Source organism: Cibotium barometz, chromosome 20 (genome assembly GCF_041138505.1).
Source record: "Cibotium barometz isolate CiBa-2024 chromosome 20, ASM4113850v1, whole genome shotgun sequence".
Taxonomy (NCBI): domain Eukaryota; kingdom Viridiplantae; phylum Streptophyta; class Polypodiopsida; order Cyatheales; family Cibotiaceae; genus Cibotium; species Cibotium barometz.
Window position 1 is genome coordinate 16709415 of NC_141065.1, and position 20658 is coordinate 16730072.

Below are 20658 nucleotides of genomic sequence, written 5' to 3' on the forward strand. Positions count from 1 at the left end.
AATGATGAATTGTGTATATCATAGCATGTCTCCATCGCAGTATCGCCTTTTTATGCGTACGCGATTGAGGGAGTGACTTTTGGAGCTGAGACGCTCTACGTATATATCAAAAACTTTTGATAATAAATAATGTTTTGCTAAAGATTCTAAATTATTTTCGTGATTGTGAATATTGGTTTTTTTTTAATTATCATAGTTAATCTTGTTTTTAAGAATTATGATGGAATATTTACTGTTTAAGAAAAAAACTCAAAATTTAAATAGTCATAAATCTGATGAGACGAAGTTAAATTGACAAAAATCTCGTTTTGTCAGAATCATAAGGCGTGCGGCCCGTGGTAGGCAGCCAGATCCTCTTATCGATAATGAAGAGTTAGATTTGGATGTTCGTAAAGCCCTGCACCGATCCCAACCTAGTCCATTCAAGGGTGAAGGAGAATAGTTAGGAGAAACAGTGGAAAAATGGATTGAGGCAATGGAAGAATATTTTGATGTAACTGGTCATAATGAGAGGAGCAACATGGCTCTCGCCAGATTGAAAATTGTGGAAACGGCCAAGGTCGCATGGAGGAACCATTGCGAGACACCGTCTCGATTGAAATACCTAGACCTGGTCAAATCTTAAAGCTTGCCTCAGGAGAGGTTCTATCCTCTGGGCTTCTTGGAAACCAAAATGAATGAGTTCTTGGAATTGAAGCAGGATAGCCGGACAATTGAAGAATACCATCAGGCATTTACCCTTCTCCTCAAATATTCTCCACTTTTGGATGAAGAGCGGCCAGATTCGTTCGAGGGATGAACGAGCCATTGGACACTTTAGTGAAAAATGCCAAACCAGTGTCAATGGCAGAAGCTGTCAGAATGGCAAAGGACTTTGCCAAGGCATTTGTTGTTAAGGTCCCGCCAAAGCCTGCACCCTCAAACTTTAAAAGGTTCCAAACCCCGGGAAGTGCTTCAAACTTTCCACCCCCAAAGAGGCAGCAAGGCCCTTATCAAAATCAAGATGCTAGGAGATTCAGAAGTGAAGGAAGACCCTTCCCTCAGAACACTTCCTCAGGAGTCCCATCTTTCTCAAGGATTCAGAGGGATGAGCTTAGAAGTGAAAACAGGTGTTTTGGGTGTCAGAGTTTCGGTCACCAGCTTAAAGACTGCTCGACTCCTGCCATGTCAAGAGGACAGGGAAGTAAAGGACCCAAAGTGCAGAGACCAGCCCCTTCGTATCAGGGCAATCCCAGGAGGAATCCAACTCAGCCATCTGCCTCTATTCAGAGTAATCTCAAAACTCCCTCCCAGAATTGGGGTAACCAAAGAGAAAGAGCTCCACCCCAATCTACAGCAACCAGAGCAGTTACGATAGCAGAAGTAGTGGAAGAGAAAAGAGGTCAGATTTATGCCGCAATTGAAAACCAAGGGCCAAATCGTCAATTCTCTATCATCCATACTCCAGCTAAGTATAAGGGTAAGTCATTTAAGCTTTTTATTGATTCAGGCAGTACTCATTCATTTATTTTCCCAGGATGCTTGTGTAAGCTAGTCTTAGAACAGAAATCAGGGAAACCTATGCAAGTTGAATTGGCCAGTGGGAAGATTCTTTTCACTCACCACCATGAGACAGATCATATTCAATTTAATCTAGATGGAAATGTAACTGACTATTTACTAGCTCAAATTCATGTAACTGACTACCAGCTCAGATTCTTACCTATGGGAGTTTTCGACGGAATCCTTGGAATGGATTGGCTCCACAAAAATCAAGCTGACATTCACTGTCATAATGGAACCATTTCCTTCTGTGACTTTCATGGGAACAAAGTTCAAGGAATCGAAATTTCAAGATCCCCATATCTGTAATTAGTAAAAGCTTCTAAATTACTGAAAGGACTTAGAAAGAAGCAGCTTATTTATGTTGTCAAAATGAATCCGGTAGACACAAAGTTAAAAGCTTAAGAGCCAGAATAGTTAAGTGAGTATGATGATTTATTCCTAGCAGAGCTAACAGAGATGCCTCCGATTCGAGAAGTAGATTATGTGATAGAATTGACCCATGGAGCTCAGCCAGTAGCCCAGCGCATGTACATAATGCCAGTCCCTGAAGCCATTGAACTCAAGGAATAGCTTAGGCAACTCTTAGAACAAGGGTTTGTAAGACCCATTGTTTCACCTTGGGGAGCACTAATTCTCTTTCATAAAAAGAAGGTGGAATGCTAAGACTAAGTATCGTATCCCCCGAATTGATGAGCTTCTAGACAGGCTAAATGGAGCCGAGATCTTCAAAAAGATAGATCTCAAATCAAGGTATTACCAGATCGGGATTAATGATCAAGATATCCCAAAGATAGCCATCAATACTCACTATGGGCACTATGAATTTACAGTCATGCCGTTTGGATTGACAAATGCCCTAGCTACATTCAATCACCTAATGCAGGACATTCTCAAAGAATACTTGGATGATTTTGTTCTTGTTTTCTTTGATGATATTCTGATTTACTCAAAGAATGTAGCTGACCATGAAGCTCACGTCCGTAAAGTCCTTAAGATTCCAAGGAAGTACCAACTCTTTGCAAAAAAGAGCAAATGCACTTTCTCTTTCGACCATGTTGAATACTTGGGCTTTCTGGTATCCAAAGATACAATTTCTCCAGACTCTGCAAAAGTCCAAGCAGTCATAGATTGGCCTGAACCTAAGACAGTGAAAGAAATCAGGGGATTCTTGGGATGAACTGGTTGATATAGAATTTTTATACCTAAGGATGCTCTTATAGCTTCCCCCCTTGACTAATCTTCTCAAGAAGAATATCCCATTTCAATGGTTTGCCAGGTGTCAGAGCGCTTTTGATAAGCTAAAGACCGCCTTGGTAACCAATCACGTTCTGAAGTTGCCAGATTTCTTTCTACCCTTTGAGGTAGTAAAACTAAAGCCAGTGGTTTTGCCCTGCGAGGTGCACTCATGTACGAAGGTCATGCAGTGGCCTATGAATCCTGAAAACTCAGAACGCATGAGAGAAATTATGTTGTCCACACAACTTGGAGCTACTTTCAGTAGTCTATGCCCTAAAGTTGTCGAGACATTACCTACTGGGTCAAAGATTCACTTTGATGACAGATCATCAGAGCTTAAAGTGGATCTTCACTCAGAAGGATTTCAACATGCGCCAAAGAAGGTGGATGCAAACCCTGAAGGTGGATGCAAACCTTGAAGGAATTTGATTTTAAACCACCATCTGGAAAAGAAAATGTGGTAGTAGATACCCTCAGCAGAAAAGCCTCCTTGCTTGCAATCACAGTGGCGTCAAATCCATTGATTAATAAAGCAAGAGAAAAGATCATGCAAGATAGATTCTTTGGCGCTATTGCTACCCTACTTATGCAGGAAAGAAAAACTCCTCAAGAGTTGAACCGAGTTCAAGGGTACATCCTAGATGAAGGAATTATGTATTATAATAGCAGGCTATGCATTCCCAATGATGAGGGAATTAAGGGTAAAATTCTGAATGAAGCCCATGATAGCCTTATAGTAGCAGGACATCCAGGTTTCATCAAGGACTACATGTATAAAGAAAAGCTTCTTTTGGCGACGTGGACTAAAAAAGGATGTACTTAATCATGTACGTCAATGCCTGATATGTCAGAAAGTCAAAGCCGAGAGAGTAAAAATGCCTGGGAAGTTACATCCATTAGACATTCCCTAGATGAAGTGGGAATGTATCAGTATGGATTTTAGTACTAGACTACCTTCAGTGCAATCAGGTTACAACTCCATCTTCATGGTAGTTGATAGACTAACCAAAGTTACCCATCTGAAACCAATAAAAGAAACCTACACTACAGTGGATGTGGCCAGAGTGTTCCTCAAGAAAATCTTCAAATTGCTTGGCCTACTCAGGAGAATAGTAAGTGATCGAGATCCCAAGTTCACGTCAAGATTCTGGAATGCATTCTTCAAAGCAGTAGGAACTTTCTTGGATCTCAGCACAACTTACCACCCCGAGACCGATGGTCAAACATAAAGGGTGAACCAAGTAATCAAAGATATACTTCAGTCATGCTGTGGTAGGGAAACTAAGAAGAAGTGGCTAAGCTATCTGCACCTAGTCGAATTCGCCTACAATGCTTCTTATCACCAAAGTATCAGGATGAGCCCTTTCAAAGCTGTGTATGGACAAGACTACCTAACACCATTAACTTGGTCTGACCCATTGATTAGGGTCAAGATGTCCAGACAGATGCTTGATGACATGGAGTAGCAGATGCAGTCAATCCGTAAAGATATAAAAGCTGCCTAAGATAGACAAAAACAGTATGCAGATAAGAAGGGAAGTACAAGAAGTTATCCCCCAAATACTGTGGGCCATATCTGATTACAAAGAAAGTAGGTGACTTAGCCTATGAACTTCTTCTGCCTCCTCATCTCAAACTACATAATGTATTTCATGTCAGCCCACTTAAGAAGTATGTACCGAGCCGGAATCATGTGCTTAATAATGAACTCTTAACTTCTTCAACCCAGGGGCTGATGGAACTACAACATGAAGAAATTCTTGATGTTCGAGAAAAGGTTCTCAAGAATAGAATTCTGAGAGAATTAATAGTCAAATGAAAGTTCTATCCTTTTGAAGACGTAACCTGTGAGAAAGAAGCCGAACTGATGCAGGATTACCCCCATTTTGCGAGATGAGGACATCTCGCATTTTTCAAGTGGGAAGGAGAGGATGTAGGATTCCTCCCCAGGCCCTCAAGATGTCCAGTTTCTTCCCCTATAATCAATCTCCTTTTCAAAATAATAAAAGATCTTGTTTCTACCTGTTTTGGCCTAGAGGGAGGTAATCCAGTTTCTAGATATCTTTGGATGGAAAAATATCCTTTCTTATTATTAAAATAAATTTGCCTGAAACAGAAGTTTAGAAAGAAATTATAACCTGCACAAAAGACCTTAGCCTGAGGGTCCATATTTTTTAAAAATTTTGGATTAAGGTTTTGATGGACCAATAAGATTAATACAAATGTAGGGAGAGATAAATTGAAGAATAAAAGAAAAACCCCCCAAAAATGAGTAAATACTCACATAAGATGAAGAGTGGACTAAGGACCAAAGAAAATATTTAAAAAACTGAATTTTGACACCTCAGAGTGGGGATTCTCCCTCATGAAGGAGGCACCTTTTTTCTCATCATTACCCCTAATTTTAAATCAATTAAATGAGATATTTAATCTCTCCTCTCTCCTATTTCAAGTCTAGTTCCAAAAAGTAAGCAGAACTGATTCAAAAATGGTTAAAAATTAACTAAACTGGTCTGGAAAATTCTAGAATCAGTTTGCTTAGTTTGAGGCTCACTTTTTCCTATAAATAGAAGCTTTCCCCTTTGTAAAAGCTTAAAAGTGTTCATGCACTATTACTCTACTCCTACCTACCTAGAGCCATTTACATTGAATTTTCCTGATAATTCAATTGTTTTTCGCTTAATCCTCTCCAAAGTAATTGGTGGCCACTCTTGCTTCAAACAATAGTAGAACCCTCAATTCCTCAAGCCAAAGGAAAGCTTACAACTCCATGTAACCTTATTTTTCTAACTTGTTTAATTTTTAAATCAATGGTTTTCTTGATTTTCTTGTTTTATAGTTGATTGAAGTAAATCCTAATGCTATGCCTTGATGAAAAGGCCACCCCCTTCTCTTATTTACATTCTAGTCTTTCTTTATCCTAGAATGATTAATAAAAAGATTAATTAAACTTTTCTTATTGTTTACTCTCTTGGAAATTAAAAATTGTGTAGATTAGAGTCGTATACATCTAATTGGGGTTAATTTAAGATGAAAATATAATGATAAAAATGAGAAATGGTCAGCCATACAAAGGAGGTTATGGCAAAATTTTCTAGAATTTTGTGGAAAAGAAAGTTTATTTTTATGTTATTCCAAAAGAGTAATTCCCACCGTTTGTGCATTTTAAAAGAAATATTCTAATTTACTCCATGTACATATTCACCTATGAATATGCATGGATATCATTGATATTAATTATTAAAATTGATTCCTATGCAAAGAAAGATGCATAATGAAAATTGTTTTATTATAAAAGTGTTATTTTCATTGAATTTAATTTCTATGCATAGAAAGATGCATAATGGAAACTTTTTTATTATAAAAGTGTTATTTTCATTGAATTTAATTTCTATGCATAGAAAGATGCATAATGGAATTTTTTTATTATTATAAAAGTGTTATTTTCATTGAATTTAATTTCTATGCGTAGAAAGATGCATAATTTTTTTATTATAAAAGTGTTATTTTCATTGAATTTAATTTCTATGTATAGAAAGATATATAATGGAATTTTTTTTATAATAAAAGTGTTATTTTCATTGAATTTAATTTCTATCTATAGAAAGATGCATGATGGAAATCTTTTTTATTATAAAAGTGTCATTTTCATTGAATTTAATTTCTATCCATAGAAAGATACATAATGGATTTTTTTAAATTATAAAAGTGTTATTTTCATTGAATTTAATTTTTATGCATAAAAAGATGCATAATGGAAATTTTTTTATTATAAAAGTGTTATTTTCACTAAAATTAATTTTTATGCATAAATAGATGCATAAAAGGCTTTTCTTTTATATAAAAGTGTTATTCCCATTGAAGTTGATTTTTATGCATAAATAGATGCATAAAGAATTTTTATATCAAAATTAGAATTCTCTTTAATTCTATGTTTAATTTCTATGAGTATTTGATAAATGAATAAGTAAATACTCTAAGAGAGAAATTTCTATTGTTTTATACTCTCACGAATTGTAAAGAGAAAATTTTTAGAAATCTATCGAGATCGAAATATTCAGATAAATGATTAACTTATTCCTCATTGGAATTTGTAACTAATTTAGAATTGAGTTAAGTGAATACTCAAAGAAAGAAATTCAATAAAATAGTAAGTGAAATATCACTTCCTTTGCGAGAAAGATAGTTTAGGAAAAATCTTATCCGACTCAAACCTTGAATGAGACTATGACCAAGACCAAACTCTTTCGTCAGTTTTGAGGAAAGAAAATGTGACCAGTTTAGAATAATACACTCAAAATAATGCCAAATCTGAAACTAAGTTTGAGACCCTTCGAATTGATCTGTGGATCAAGGTTACAAAATTCGAGGAATTCTGTTATGGAATTCAGAATTACGATCAAGAAGTTTTGGGGATACTGATTCAAGAAATACTCCTTGTATTCAAATGAAAATTCAAACTGAAAACTTGCATAAAAACCCTGTTTTCTTAAAGGACTGTCTTACGCCAAATGCTGGAGGGAGCATTTGGTATGTGTTTTTCTAAGGGAAGTTTGATTGCAATAGCTGGCGGTGGTGGGGAGGATAGCTCACGCGGCAAAGCCTGCCCAAGTCTTAACTAGCCTCGGTACGGTTAAAATGGTGCGTTTTCGGTATGATGAACAAGGGCTGACGAAGTGGTCCCTGAGTGAAGTGCCAGGACACCTAAGGAGGATCCTAGAGGGTTGTGACTAGGCGATGCATGGGCTCGCAGTGCCTAGGACACCCATGCGTATGTCCTTGGAAGATTGTATGATGGACAAATGATTATTGTAATCTGTTATTACTGGATCTCGTTGTTGTTTGCTAACCAGTTGGTCTCACGGAAAGTCCAGAGTGATACTGTTTTTTTTAGAAACAAGGGACTCGATGGAAATTTTGAGTTATGACATCTGCAACCAATAACTCTTTATCAATGGATTGTTTTATAAGTTAAAGTTTTAAAGAGGAGTGCATGTGTATCTGTATTCGAAAAAACAAAAGTTAAGAAAGGCATTCAATTATGGGTGGGTGAGTAATTGTCTGGTTCTACCGATTCCAGTGGTTGGGTGGTGGCTAACCCATGGGCCGGATGGGATTAGGTTGGAATCAGTGGAGTTTTAATAATGAAATTGAATAATAGGAATACACTTAGAACTCGAGTAGTTAAATAAAAACCTGAAGACTTCTCAATGATTAGATCAACGACTGTGCTTGATATCGGGGTTAGGAAAAAGCATTGATTTCTTCAAGTTAAGTCTGTAATAGTTTTCCTTCTATCTAGTTTAATCAGGTGAAGGATAGTTTAGCCTCTTGACCCCGTTAGAAAATTCGTTAAGAAAATCAAAAAGGTGGAATCATCCCCATTTTCCCGATAAGGAAAATTTTCTCGGTTTCGGTTTCGGAATAACCACCAGATTAGTCTTGTGTCTGGACATTCGAGGGCAAGGCCCCGAGTGGGAAACCCTACCCTACGTAAGATCAAGCTACTTCCGTTGCTATCAACCGGGAATCCGATGCGCAGAGGTGGGCAGAGGGGTCTCACAACTGGTATAAGAGCGCTGTTTTGTAAACTTATGAAACAGCAACAGAAATTGCCAAAAATTTAAAAGTAAATCTGGGAAATAATGTTTTCACTTTGCTAAGATTATGTTGAAATGAATTCATAAATTGAAAACTCATAAATTGAGCTAGATTTTTAGATGGATACCCCAAATCTGTCTAGCATTCCTAGACTTTCCCAAAGTCAGGATATGATCGCCTTTGCCTTCGAAAATCTCATCAACTCCGCTACAACCAGAGAAAGCAAAGTGAGGCTCGCTCGTCACTTTGAGAATCTATACTTTCGTGATCCAGTAGAGCGACATCAGCATATGCGGTTCTTTGGCGGGCAAAGTATTAACGTTAATACCAATCAACGTGAGAGACTCAGACAGAATATCTCGCTAGCCATGATCTTGATAAGGCTAGGAGTTATTCATTATGTCCAACTCTATAATCATTCACCCCAGAATTTTAGAATTTCTTGCCAAATTTTTAGACTTCTGAGCCGCTTTATTCCTAGGAGAAGAATTACAGCACCATTATCAGTGATGAATCGTGTATATCATAGCACCATCGCAGTATCGCCTTTTTATGGATACCCGATTGAGGCAGTGACTTTTGGAGCTGAGACGCTCTATGTATATATCAAAAACTTTTGATAATAAATGATGTTTTGCAAAAGATTCCAAATTGTTTTTGTGATTGTGAATATTGGTTTTTTTATTATTATTAGGATGGAATATTTATTGTTTAAGAAATAAATCTCAAAAGTTAAATAGTCATAAATCTGATCGAAGTTAAATTGACAAAAATCTTGTTTTGTCAGAATCATGAGGTGCGTGGCCCGTGGTGGTAGGTAGCCAGATCCTCTTACCGATGATGAAGAGTTAGATCCGAACATTCGTAAAACCCTGCACTGATCCTAACCTGGTCCATTCAAGGGTGTAGTGGAAAAATGGATCGAGGCAATGGAAGAATATTTTAATGTAACCGGTTATAATGAGAGGAGCAAGATGGCTCTCGCCAGATTGAAAATTGTGGAAACAGCCAAGGTCGCATGGAGGAACCATTGTGAGACAAACCGTCTTGACCAAAATACCCAGACCTGGTCAGATCTTAAAGCTTATCTCCAAGAAGAGGTTCTGTCCTCCGGGCTTCCTAGGAACCAAAATGAATGAGTTCTTGGAATTGAAGCAGGATAGCCGGACAATTGAAGAATACCATAAGGCATTTGCCCTTTCTCTCAAATATTCTCCACTTTTGGATGAAGAGTAGCTAATGGCCAGATTCATTCGAGGGATGAACGAGCCATTGGACACTTTTGGATGAAGAGTAGCTGATGGCCAGATTCATTCAAGGGATGAACAAGCCATTGGACACTCTCAAATATTCTCCACTCTCTCCCAACGTTGAGGGTCTTTCTTGTTGCACATCCAGTATTTATCCCAGCAATTCTGATATACCTCCTCATCTGTAGCATTTTGTCGACCACAAACTGGTGCCCAATATTGTATACAGATCTTTTGATAGTTGCTTGATTTTTTATTTGTATCAACCTCACTTTGTGCAACACCAAGCCATACTTGATATATTGGATCTGAAGGTCGAACAAGTACAAAGTCGTCTTTCTTGACATCTATCATTGGTTGAAGGTCGCTTGCTGAGAGGACCACAGTAGTGGTCATTCAACTCCTCCAAGCCAAGAAAGTCATCCACATCATCTATGTCTTGAAATACTGTATCACCTTGTGTCCTTGGCCAAAAGTCCATGAATACTCTTGCTTCTTGAACATTTGGAGCTTGAAGTGCATCAAGCATGGTTTTCCAATAATCAATCACTGGTGTTATGAACTTTGTGTACTCCGCTTCAGGACCTTGTACATTTGACCATCTTTCCCAATACTTGAGATAGTCTTTGATTCCACTTACCACCTCTTGATGATCTTTAATATACTCAGACATGGGTAGCAAGGTTGGAAGACCCTTTGGAAGGGTAGGCTTTCCTGTTGTTGAGTCTCTTTTCCATAGTTTAATACCGCCTTCTCTTGGCAACCATTCTATTGACTTAGCATGGATCTTGTATTGAATTAGAGGTGTATCCCCTTGCATGTAGAAACGAAAGTGAAGTGGTATTGAGTGACCAACAAGTGCATCCTTGGAGTCACATAAGTATCCTTCAATGTAACTCTTGAAGTCTGGTACATGTGTCAACAAAAAAGGAGAAGGCCTTGTTGACTGGCACAATTGAAAATGCCGCATAAGGTGAGGAAAAGTGAATGTCATGCTTGTTCTAAGCTTCTCTGAGAACTTGTTGAACATTGCATCAATGTCTTCATGTGTGTGACCCACCATGAGAAACCCAACTTGGATCATCTTGAAGGTCCCTCGTGGCACAAGCAATGACAAATATGCAAAGAGATAACGGTTTTTGTTTTTTGATCCACAATTATCTAGCTGTAGCAACAAGGTCTCTGGTAGTCGTTTAAAACCTTGTTGTCCATCCTGTAGTATTATGTTCTCCATTTGTGTAGTAGTATGAGAACCTTGTTGATGGTAGTCTAGTGCTTTCCTTGAGTTTAATGCATTTAGCAACAAAGAGCTTGATCTTGGCATTCCATCTAGTTGTAAATCACCAGCTTCATGCCTATCAAGTCGCTCCAAGTTCTTGAAACACAGAGACGATGAGGCAACTATGAAGTTAGGATCATGGGGCCAAAGATCAATCGCAAAGTGCCCATATCTTCCTTCCCCATGCCCATGTGTGATCATGCCTGTCAAGGAAACTGTTAGTTGAGTGGATCTATCTGTCTCTTTTGATCGAACTCTCAACCTCGGGATAGCTGTCTTTTGTTGGTCCATCTTGTCATGTATGATGCACAAGTTCTTTTCAAGATTTAGCACTGATGCTAGACGCCATCCATAGTATATGTTTTGACAACTTTGTTGTTGCAGCATGTGACTTCGACGCTTCCTCAATAGTATGTTGCGTTCTTCAAGGCATTTGGTTGCTGTAAGTTGTTCTTTGATCTCTGAGCAGACACTACATTTGGAGAACTCGCCTATCTTTGCTAAGGTGACATGCTTGAACTCTGTATTCTAAATTCGATTGAATGTGGACAAAGACATTTGCTTACATCCAATAGCATCTAATGTGGCATTCACTTCTTCCCATATGTCTATTTGCTTATAAACATCTGGGATGACCAATTGTGTCTCTCTGGAACCATCCTGCATGGTTCTACTTTTATGTGGCATTTGCTCTGCATTCTTCTCAATAAAGTGTCTCAAGATTGCCCTGCCCATTTGTGTGTGATCCCAAGCTGCTCTAATTGCTCCTTTATTGCCATGCATTGCCCTCCTTACACCATTCTCAAATTGCAACCTATACCTATAGAAAGATGTTTTGGGGATGCCATGCATCCCATACCATGCTCCTTTATTGAGAAGAATGCATTTGCTCTGCATTCTTCTCAATAAAGTCTCTCAAGATTGCCCTGCCCATTTGTGTGTGATCCCAAGCTGCTCTAATTGCTCCTTTATTGCCATGCATTGCCCTCCTTACACCATTCTCAAATTGCAACCTATACTACCTATAGAAAGATGTTTTGGGGATGCCATGCATCCCATACCATGCCCTACCGCATACAACTTTCCCATTGAATATAAAACTGTATTTTCGTGTACCCATATTGTCAATGCGGCATGATGACTCCAAAACATCATAAACATAGTTGGTCTTTGAGAGCAAGAATTCTAGGCCTTCTATTGATCATACAATATGATCTCTTTTGTAAGAAAATGGATTTTGAACCTGCAATAAAGTCCTCAGTTTCCTCACACACATCTTTTATGCTCTCATTTGGAGATGTGAAAGCTTGTGTTTCCTGTTCATGTAGCAGTGGTGTACCATCATCAAAGGTGATCTGTTTGATAGGCCACCTAACCAAATTGATGCACTGAAGCATGTCACATGTGTTTGTCCCTGTAGTTGGATCAAGGATCTGATCTACCACCACACCCACATTTGATAGGCCACCTAACCAAATTGATGCACTGAAGCATGTCACATGTGTTTGTCCCTGTAGTTGGATCAAGGATCTGATCTACCACCAGGGGGCAACATCCCCAGCCGGGGGTCCGGAGGGCAGCGCCTCTCGGTGGGGGTCTGGGGGCAACGCCCCCAGCCGAGGGTCCGGGGGGCAGTGCCCCCCGGTAGGGGGCAACGCCCCCAGTGGGTCTGGGGGCAACGCGCAGCTGGGGGGGTCCGGGGGGCAGCGCCCCCCGGTGGGGGTCTGGGGGCAGTGCCCCCCGGTGGGGGGTCCGGGGGGCAACGCCCCCGGTGGGGGATGGGGGGCAATGCCCCCAGCGGCGGGGTCCCGGGGCAACGCCCCCAGTGGGGGGTCCGGGGGGCAACGCCCCCAACCGGGGGTCTGGGGGGCAGCGCCCCCGGTGGGGGTCTGGGGGCAACGCCCCCAGCGGCGGGGCCCCACGGTAAGACCTATGTGTGATATGAAAAAAAATCGATTGCTTAATTCTTATTACGAACTTTGATTAAAAAAATAGGTCTTTATAAGATAATTCCATTTATTGTCAAACGTCCATTTTTTATAAACGTTCTTCATTAAATGTGATATATTCTTGAAAATATATGCTTCATTAAAGAAGATATCCTTTAGTGATGCGAACCATTTCTAAGAATTTGAATTTGGCCCATGAAAAAAAATCGCTTGCTTAATTCTCATTACGAAATTTGATAAAAGTGATTTTTTTAAGATAATTCCATTTATTGTCAAATGTCCATTTTTTATAAACGTTCTTCATTAAATGTGACATATTCTTGAGAATATATGCTTCATTAAAGAAGATATCCTTTAATGATGTGAACCGTTTCTAAGAATTTGAATTTGGCCTTCTCTTTCTATCTTCTCTCTCTAGGATTTCCCTCTTCTCCAAAAAACGTACTCTTCTTCTTGCTCGCACTTTCGACCCTGGTTTTTGTTCTTGCTCTCTCTGTGATGTTTTCTCTGCATTAAGACTCACCTAAGCTCTCTAATCAAAAGATTTAGTTGTGCGTAAGCAAGATTTTGACCCTTCATGTATGCTTCATCTGCTTTGCTGAACTACTTCTTTTCATCTTCTTGTTTCTGTCTTTACATGTCATTTTTGTTTTTTTGTAGTTTTTGGCTATGGAAATTTGAAGTTCTTCTTAAATATTGACGCTAATCAGACGCTAATCAGAAGCGACTTTGCCAGCAAGCTTCGCAACAACAACAGTCATTCACAATATTGACGCTAATCAAAACTTTGCCAGCAAGCATCGTAACCATAGCCATTTAAAGGTAGGCTCTTTGCCTCATGCATGTTCTTTGTTTTCTTGATTTTCTGGTTCTTTGTACTTAATTACATAATTAATCTTTCTTAATCATACTTAGCTAGTAAGATAAATAAGATCATATAGTACATTCATGACATAAAAATAAAAATATGGTTAACTTCACACCCAGTTTTCTTAAAATCGAGAATGTTTCTTGACTAAGAGCCTACTTGAAAAAACAAACAATGCAGAAATAAGAAAACAAGTATGAAACTAACCTTGATCAGTTTTTCAACACTCTTGTTATGGCAAAGATGCAACCTTGTCCCTTGAGAATGCTTCTGTCTTGCTGATTCTTCTTGTATGCTGCGTTGACCTTGCTTGTATAAGCGTACTTGTATATACTACTTGCACATATGTGTAATCACTCGCTATGCAGAAAATAGTGATCTATCCATGTAGCACAATAGAAACTAATTGGACATTGTAGAATAATTCTCTGTATATGTATGCATTTCACATGAAATGACTTTTTCAAGACACACATATACTTGTGCTTACAAAAGAGGTAACAAAAATATACTTCTCGTTATACGATGCTTCAAACAAAAGTGACTGTGTGGCCAAAAGCCATGGTCAATATGAAAGCTTCTTTCTGAAATAGCCATAGGATATTGTCTTTGTACCTCAACTATTACATGTAACATGTTGTGTCTCTATTGCATATCAGACTAAAATCAGATGAAAGTAAGAAAATCATGCATACTTTCAATGTCACATAATAATATGGCTAAAATCCATGGGCACCTATGTTTGGTTGTTACATGGAATTATGGTTAAAATCCATGGACACCTAGGTTATTAAGATGGTTCTTTTTGTGTTCTAAATTTTTTTTAATCATCTTATATCCAAGATCACATGTACATTGAAAGGATTTAAGGAAGTTGGCCAAGGAGAGCTGTCTTCTAAGAGTAAAACCAAACATAGCAAAGATTTTAACAAATGGTCAAATTCTATAGAAGACATCTCCTTCAAAAACCCATGCTACACATAGAATATAAATTATCAACTGCCCACTTTCATGACAATATGTCCACGATGAATCTATGACGATGTCTACATGAAATTTGGTATTACAAAAAAACCTTTCATTGTGGCATGAGAGTATGGATAAAATACATGCTCACTTCTGTATATCCATTAGTGATCTCTAACATTAGTGCTCTCCATTGTCACAAGATTTGTTCATATGGTCAAATTCTACCTTATAATTATTACATTCAACATTTTGGACACATAGGCTTTTGCCTTATGGTCAAATCTTTGTATCTCAATTGTTACATGTAACACATTGGCTCTCTATTTCATGTCAAACTAAATTTGAAATTATGGGAAAACAATAAGAAAATCATGTATTCTTTCAATGATGCATAATAGTATGGCTAAAATCCACGAGCACCTATGTTTGATTGTTGCATGGAATTATGGTTAAAATCCATGGACACCTTGGTTACTAAGATGGTTCTTTTTCTGTTCTAAAATTCTTTTTCAATCATCTTAATTACAAGATCACTTGTATATTGAAAGGCTTCAAGGAAGTTGGCCAAGTAGAGGTGTCTTCTAAGAGTAAAACTAAACAAAGCAAAGTTTTTTCCACATGGTCAAATTCTATAGAAGACATCTCTTCAAAAGCCCATGAATAGGAATTATCAATTGGCCACTTCCACTATAATAGGTCCATGATGAACCTATGACCATGTCTACATGAAAATTGGCATTACAAATAAACCTTTCATTGTGGCATGAGAGTATGGATAAAATCCATGCTCACCTGTGTTTGATTGTTGCATGAAATTATAGCTAAAATCTATGAGCACCTAGCTTACAAAGATGGTTCTTTTTGTGTTCTGAAATTGTATATGGATCAAGATCACTTGTATATGGAAAAGCCTCAAGGCTAGGTAGAGATTCCTTCTCAGAGTAAAACTAGATAGAGAAAAGTTTTTGCCATATGGTCAAATTAAATAGAACACATTTCATAGAAAAACCCATGATCCAAACTACAAGGTATTGTCCTTCTTGCAATTATATTTCATTCAAAAAACCTTCATATAGCCATCTCATTTCTTGGAACTATATTTGACCATATGGTTAAAATCTAAGCCATACATAGAATATGAATGCTCAAGTGGCCAATTCCATTGTAATAGATCTATGGTGAAATGATCACCACTCGTACACAAGATTTTTGACATTACAACAAAACCTTCATACTCTACAAGACCATGTTGATATGGACACTAGACCCTCTTCACGTTTTCCCTTTGAAGTTATGCAATTGACTAAATGCCATGTTTGTGCCAAGGACATGTTACATTGTTTTCTTCTTGAAATCATACTTCACCTGTGGTACATTTTCGCTAGCCATATGAATCTAACACAGTCCCCTTTTACATAAGTTTAGACCATATGGACAAAACAATTTTCTATGGTGAACTTATCACCACTCATTGTCCATTGTATTGCCATTGCAACAAAAATAATATACTCTATAAGGCTATGTTGGTTTGGCCAATTTTCTAGATATAGACTATGGTGGCATGCATCTTCCTTCTTAGAAAGATCAAATGTAATATTTCTCAATAGTTATAAGTTTTGGCATTATTATCGCCAAATTATACCTTACAAATAGGGACATACTAGCTTAACCCTTTGTAGGATGAGATTTGGACATATGGTCAAATTATATATCTCATCAAAATGCATATTGTATTCAACACTTTCTATTTTGAGATGTGAAAATATTATCAACATGCATACTAAAACATGGCGTGATATATCAAGGTCCTCTAGTACTAAAAAAACTTTAGTAAAGACTTTGAAAATTCATGATACTAATAAACATGTATATACCCTCCTTCTTGTGATAAGTATTTCATCCAAACTACATTTTGTATAAGCCATAACACTCTAACTTGGTCCTTTTTTAGATAATATTTCACCAAATAGACAAATCTATAAGCCTATGTTTTTATGTCCAATTTTCTAGGAATAGAATATGGTGGCATGCATCTTCGTCAATTGGAAAAGCCAAATTTGATGTTTCTCTCCATTGTGAAAATATCTTGTCATATGGTCAAATTCTAACTTACAAGTTAAACCCTTCTATGATAATATTTGGAAATACATTGGTCAAATCCTATGCATGCATATTATAATCATAACACTATTGAATAAAGTTTTGGCCATGTGGTCAAAACCTAATATTTCTATGCAATGTCTTGCCATATGGTTAAATTCTAACTTATACCCTTTCTATGATGATATTTGGACATACATTGGTCAAATCCTATGCATATGGTAATCATAACACTATTGAGTAAAGCTTTGGCCATGTGGTCAAAACTTGATATTTATTTCAAATATATCTTATTTTTTGTACTTATGTAGGTTTATTCAATGGCAAAGAAATCTACTTCGGCAAGGAAGGAGAATCAAATCATTGATGGAGTTAGTGGGGATTTTGTGTGGCCTTGGTTTATGGATGTTTATGACAAAGAAGGAAAAAGGGCAAAAAATTTCCTTTTATATGCTTCAAAGCTTGAGGATTCAACATATGATCAAGTTGGGATCATTGAGGGGTTGATGGATGGATGTGCTGGGAAGGAAGGGATCCCATGTATTGTAGTAAAGATCAAGGGAAAGAACATTGAATACAACCTGGATCCCTTATCTTTTCAATCTACACATATAAAAGAGGATGAAGTATACTCTTTGAGAGCAATGGGTTGGAGCCTCCCAGAGGAGATATCAGGCACACAGGACATAATAGCTACATTTGAGTCTGTCAAGCATAGTAAACTTCTTTTTCCTACAAAACATGGTGATCGACCAAAGAAGAGGACAAAGATTCAAGATGCACGAGCACAATCAATAGCTTCAAACTCACAGGCTCTTGTTGGGAGTGTACCTCCTAACACTCCTCTGGACAACACAAACCAATCTTCAAAGGCACAAGTAATCCAAGCAACAAGTCAAGGGTGTTGAAAGAACCTTTGACTTTTCGGACATGGTTAAGAAGAAGGGTAAAAAGGATGGTTCAGGATTTCACATGTTTGAAAAATACTTTCCATTTGGCTCAACCACACAGTTTCCTATTAATGTTGGTAGATGCTATGAGGCACCACCTTTACATGCCTATAGAACACTTTGTTGGGATTATGTGCAAAAGTTAACAGCATCTTTTGTAAAGAATCCCATGAATCCACCAGCAACAGCAGCATACCTCATGCCCTTCTTGGAGGAGAGTGATGTGAAGCGACCCATGCATCGTGATGAGGTGGAAGTGGATAAGCTACATTCTTACTCCTATTGGATCATATCAGGTCTTCACTCAATCCATGCGGCAAAGATCTATATCCTAAGTAGCACCCATCGATGCCTAGCAACGAAACATCTATATGCCACAAGGAATGCAAGAATCTTGGTGGACTGTCCTGCTGAAATGTGCATTGAGCTTTCTAGGATGACAAATATGGAATCCCACAATGTTATGAAGAATGGTCCTTATCTTGAGCAACTTCAACAAGTAAGGGATCAATGGATAGCATTTGGGTCTCCACCAAAACCTCAACAAGGGCTTCCAAAGGGTAGTCCTCAAAGAGTACCATGGGAGGTAATGATGTACAACCTTAGCTTGTCTTATTCAAGATGCATTTGGTGTTTTCTTTCTCATTTCATATTTTTATTTTTGATAGAGATTTATAGAATACATTGGAGAAAAGTGTGCATCACGTGATTGTCATATGATAGTGAGCACACAAGAGATATTTGATGGTTGGATTGCCATCATGAAGCGATACTCAAAGGGGGAGCTTTCATCTCAAGAGGATACCACCACAAAGAAGGGAAGGCAGCCTTCTCCCGCAACTTTTCGTTGCCTTATGGGTCTAAAGGATGGGGACATCCTCACATTACAAAAGGAAGTTAATGATGGACACATCGTCTTTCTTAGAAACAAATGGGACAAAGAGGATGTTGTTGACATGGAGACAAGGGCAAAGCAAATCAAGTAAGATAGGGTGCTCCATGAGCCTAGTTTCTCTCTTCAATGCCTCAACTCATGCTAGCAATAGTATGATGAAGAGTTGGGAAGATCTTGTTGCTGAATACGACATCACCAACGATGCATACACAAAGATTTTAGGTGTTTGCAGTGATTGGGTGTCAAAAAGCTCACACGTGGAGCTGATGCAGGACCATTGCCAAATGGTGCAAAAGACATTGTGAACTTTCTTATTGTGAAGAAGCAAGATCCTCTTCATTCTTCTACTAGCTTACCTTGGCAAGTATATATTGTGGGGTGCAACCTTGAGGCATTCGATCTTATATACAATGTGTATAAAGATCCTATTACCATTGGTGTGGTTGTCCTTGAAGCGGCACATGGAGTTGGGGGCATGACATGGGATTCTATCATGTTTGGAAAGGTGGTCTTCACATTGTTAAAAATGACATGTGAGCCTAAACAATTCATTTTGTTTTCATTTCTCAACCGCAAACAAATGGCAGCTATGGAGGAGGCCCTTGAGAATCTTTCATGCAAGTACCATATGAAAGTTGGAAGTGTTGACTTCCTACCAATGGCCAAGAGTCTTGCTTTTGGGGCCATGGATTCATTTGTTGTGTTGACACTCGTGAGACCATGGAGAAAAGCTTCATCAATCTAGATCGATATGTTGGAAATTCCAACAAGCCATGCATTTTGGATAATGAATCCATTGAATCCATTGAAGCCATTGACAAGGAAGGAAAGGATGGAGAGCTTGAAGAAGAACAAACTATTGCAAAGGCCATATTTAGAAAGAAAAAGAAGGTCATCAAGGCTACAATCAAGGCATTCAATGATGCACATGAGGTTGTATGTGATATATTCTCATGTGGTGTTGCATCAAAGTTCGCATTGGAACATCGCATGAAGACTATTGCAGTGGTGTGCAATAGTCAAGAGCAAAGAGAGATTGAAGCGGCATGTTGGAGAGCCCATGAGAGCGCCAACCCACCTACAAGTGCTCAAGAGGTTCCTCCCATTGGTGCTCTAGCTCTTGACCTACCGCCGGAGGGTGTGGATGAATCAAGCCAAGACATAGCAAATATTATTATGAAAGAGAGGTTGAAGGCTACTTCAGGTGTTTGAACCTCTCTATCTCTAAGTTTTGTCAATGAGAACACTATGGTTTAAGGTTGAACTTGTGTTTTGGAGGACGATTTCATGACATAACATTTCCTACATATTTTCTCATTTTGTGGTGCTATCTAAAGCAAGCCTTACAAGCCTATTTCTCTCAGTTTTGTGTTTATTGTTTAAGAGTCCTTATTTCTAAAAATATTTTCATCATATTGTACCTAAAATTGGTTGCAAAAAGTTTGTGCTTTTGTATTAAAATACAAGTATGAAGTACATGATAATGTTAGAAGAAATATTTTCTTGTATGGTATAGCTAGAATGCTTCAATCAATTGCTATTACATTACTTTGATCCAAATTCTCTAAAGTTTTGTGTCCTTCAATATTTTGCCATGTGGTCAAATATATTAGAAGAAAATGTTTTGTGTCATACAACTACATTGAGTTTTTCAATTTCAATTGCAGTGCTTTGATTGAAACATTGGTATGACTTGTATTATCAAAGGTGTCAATGTGGTGTCTATTGATATTAGGCCACATGATCAAATATCTTTTCTCTTGAAATATGTTTTTCTAAGTATGCTCAACATGCATGTCCTACATGCACATCAATGTGGAATATTGTAGCATGTGTGTATGGAAAAATATTCTAAAATGTTCATTGCAACTATATACATTGTTGTATCTTAATTCAATAGTCATATAATATTACTTTTTGAGATTTTTTTGCCACATGGTCAAAAATATATTTTGATGAAGTATCTACCATCCATGCATACTATTTGCATATTAAATTTAATGTCTTATACAATGT

The 20658-nt window shown here is 37.9% G+C and overlaps 1 pseudogene; it reads left to right on the top strand.

Moving 5' to 3' along the window:
- Window positions 1-19222: 19222 nt before the first annotated feature.
- Window positions 19223-19854, top strand: LOC147627592 (uncharacterized; annotated as a pseudogene).
- The last annotated feature ends 804 nt before the right edge of the window (window positions 19855-20658 follow it).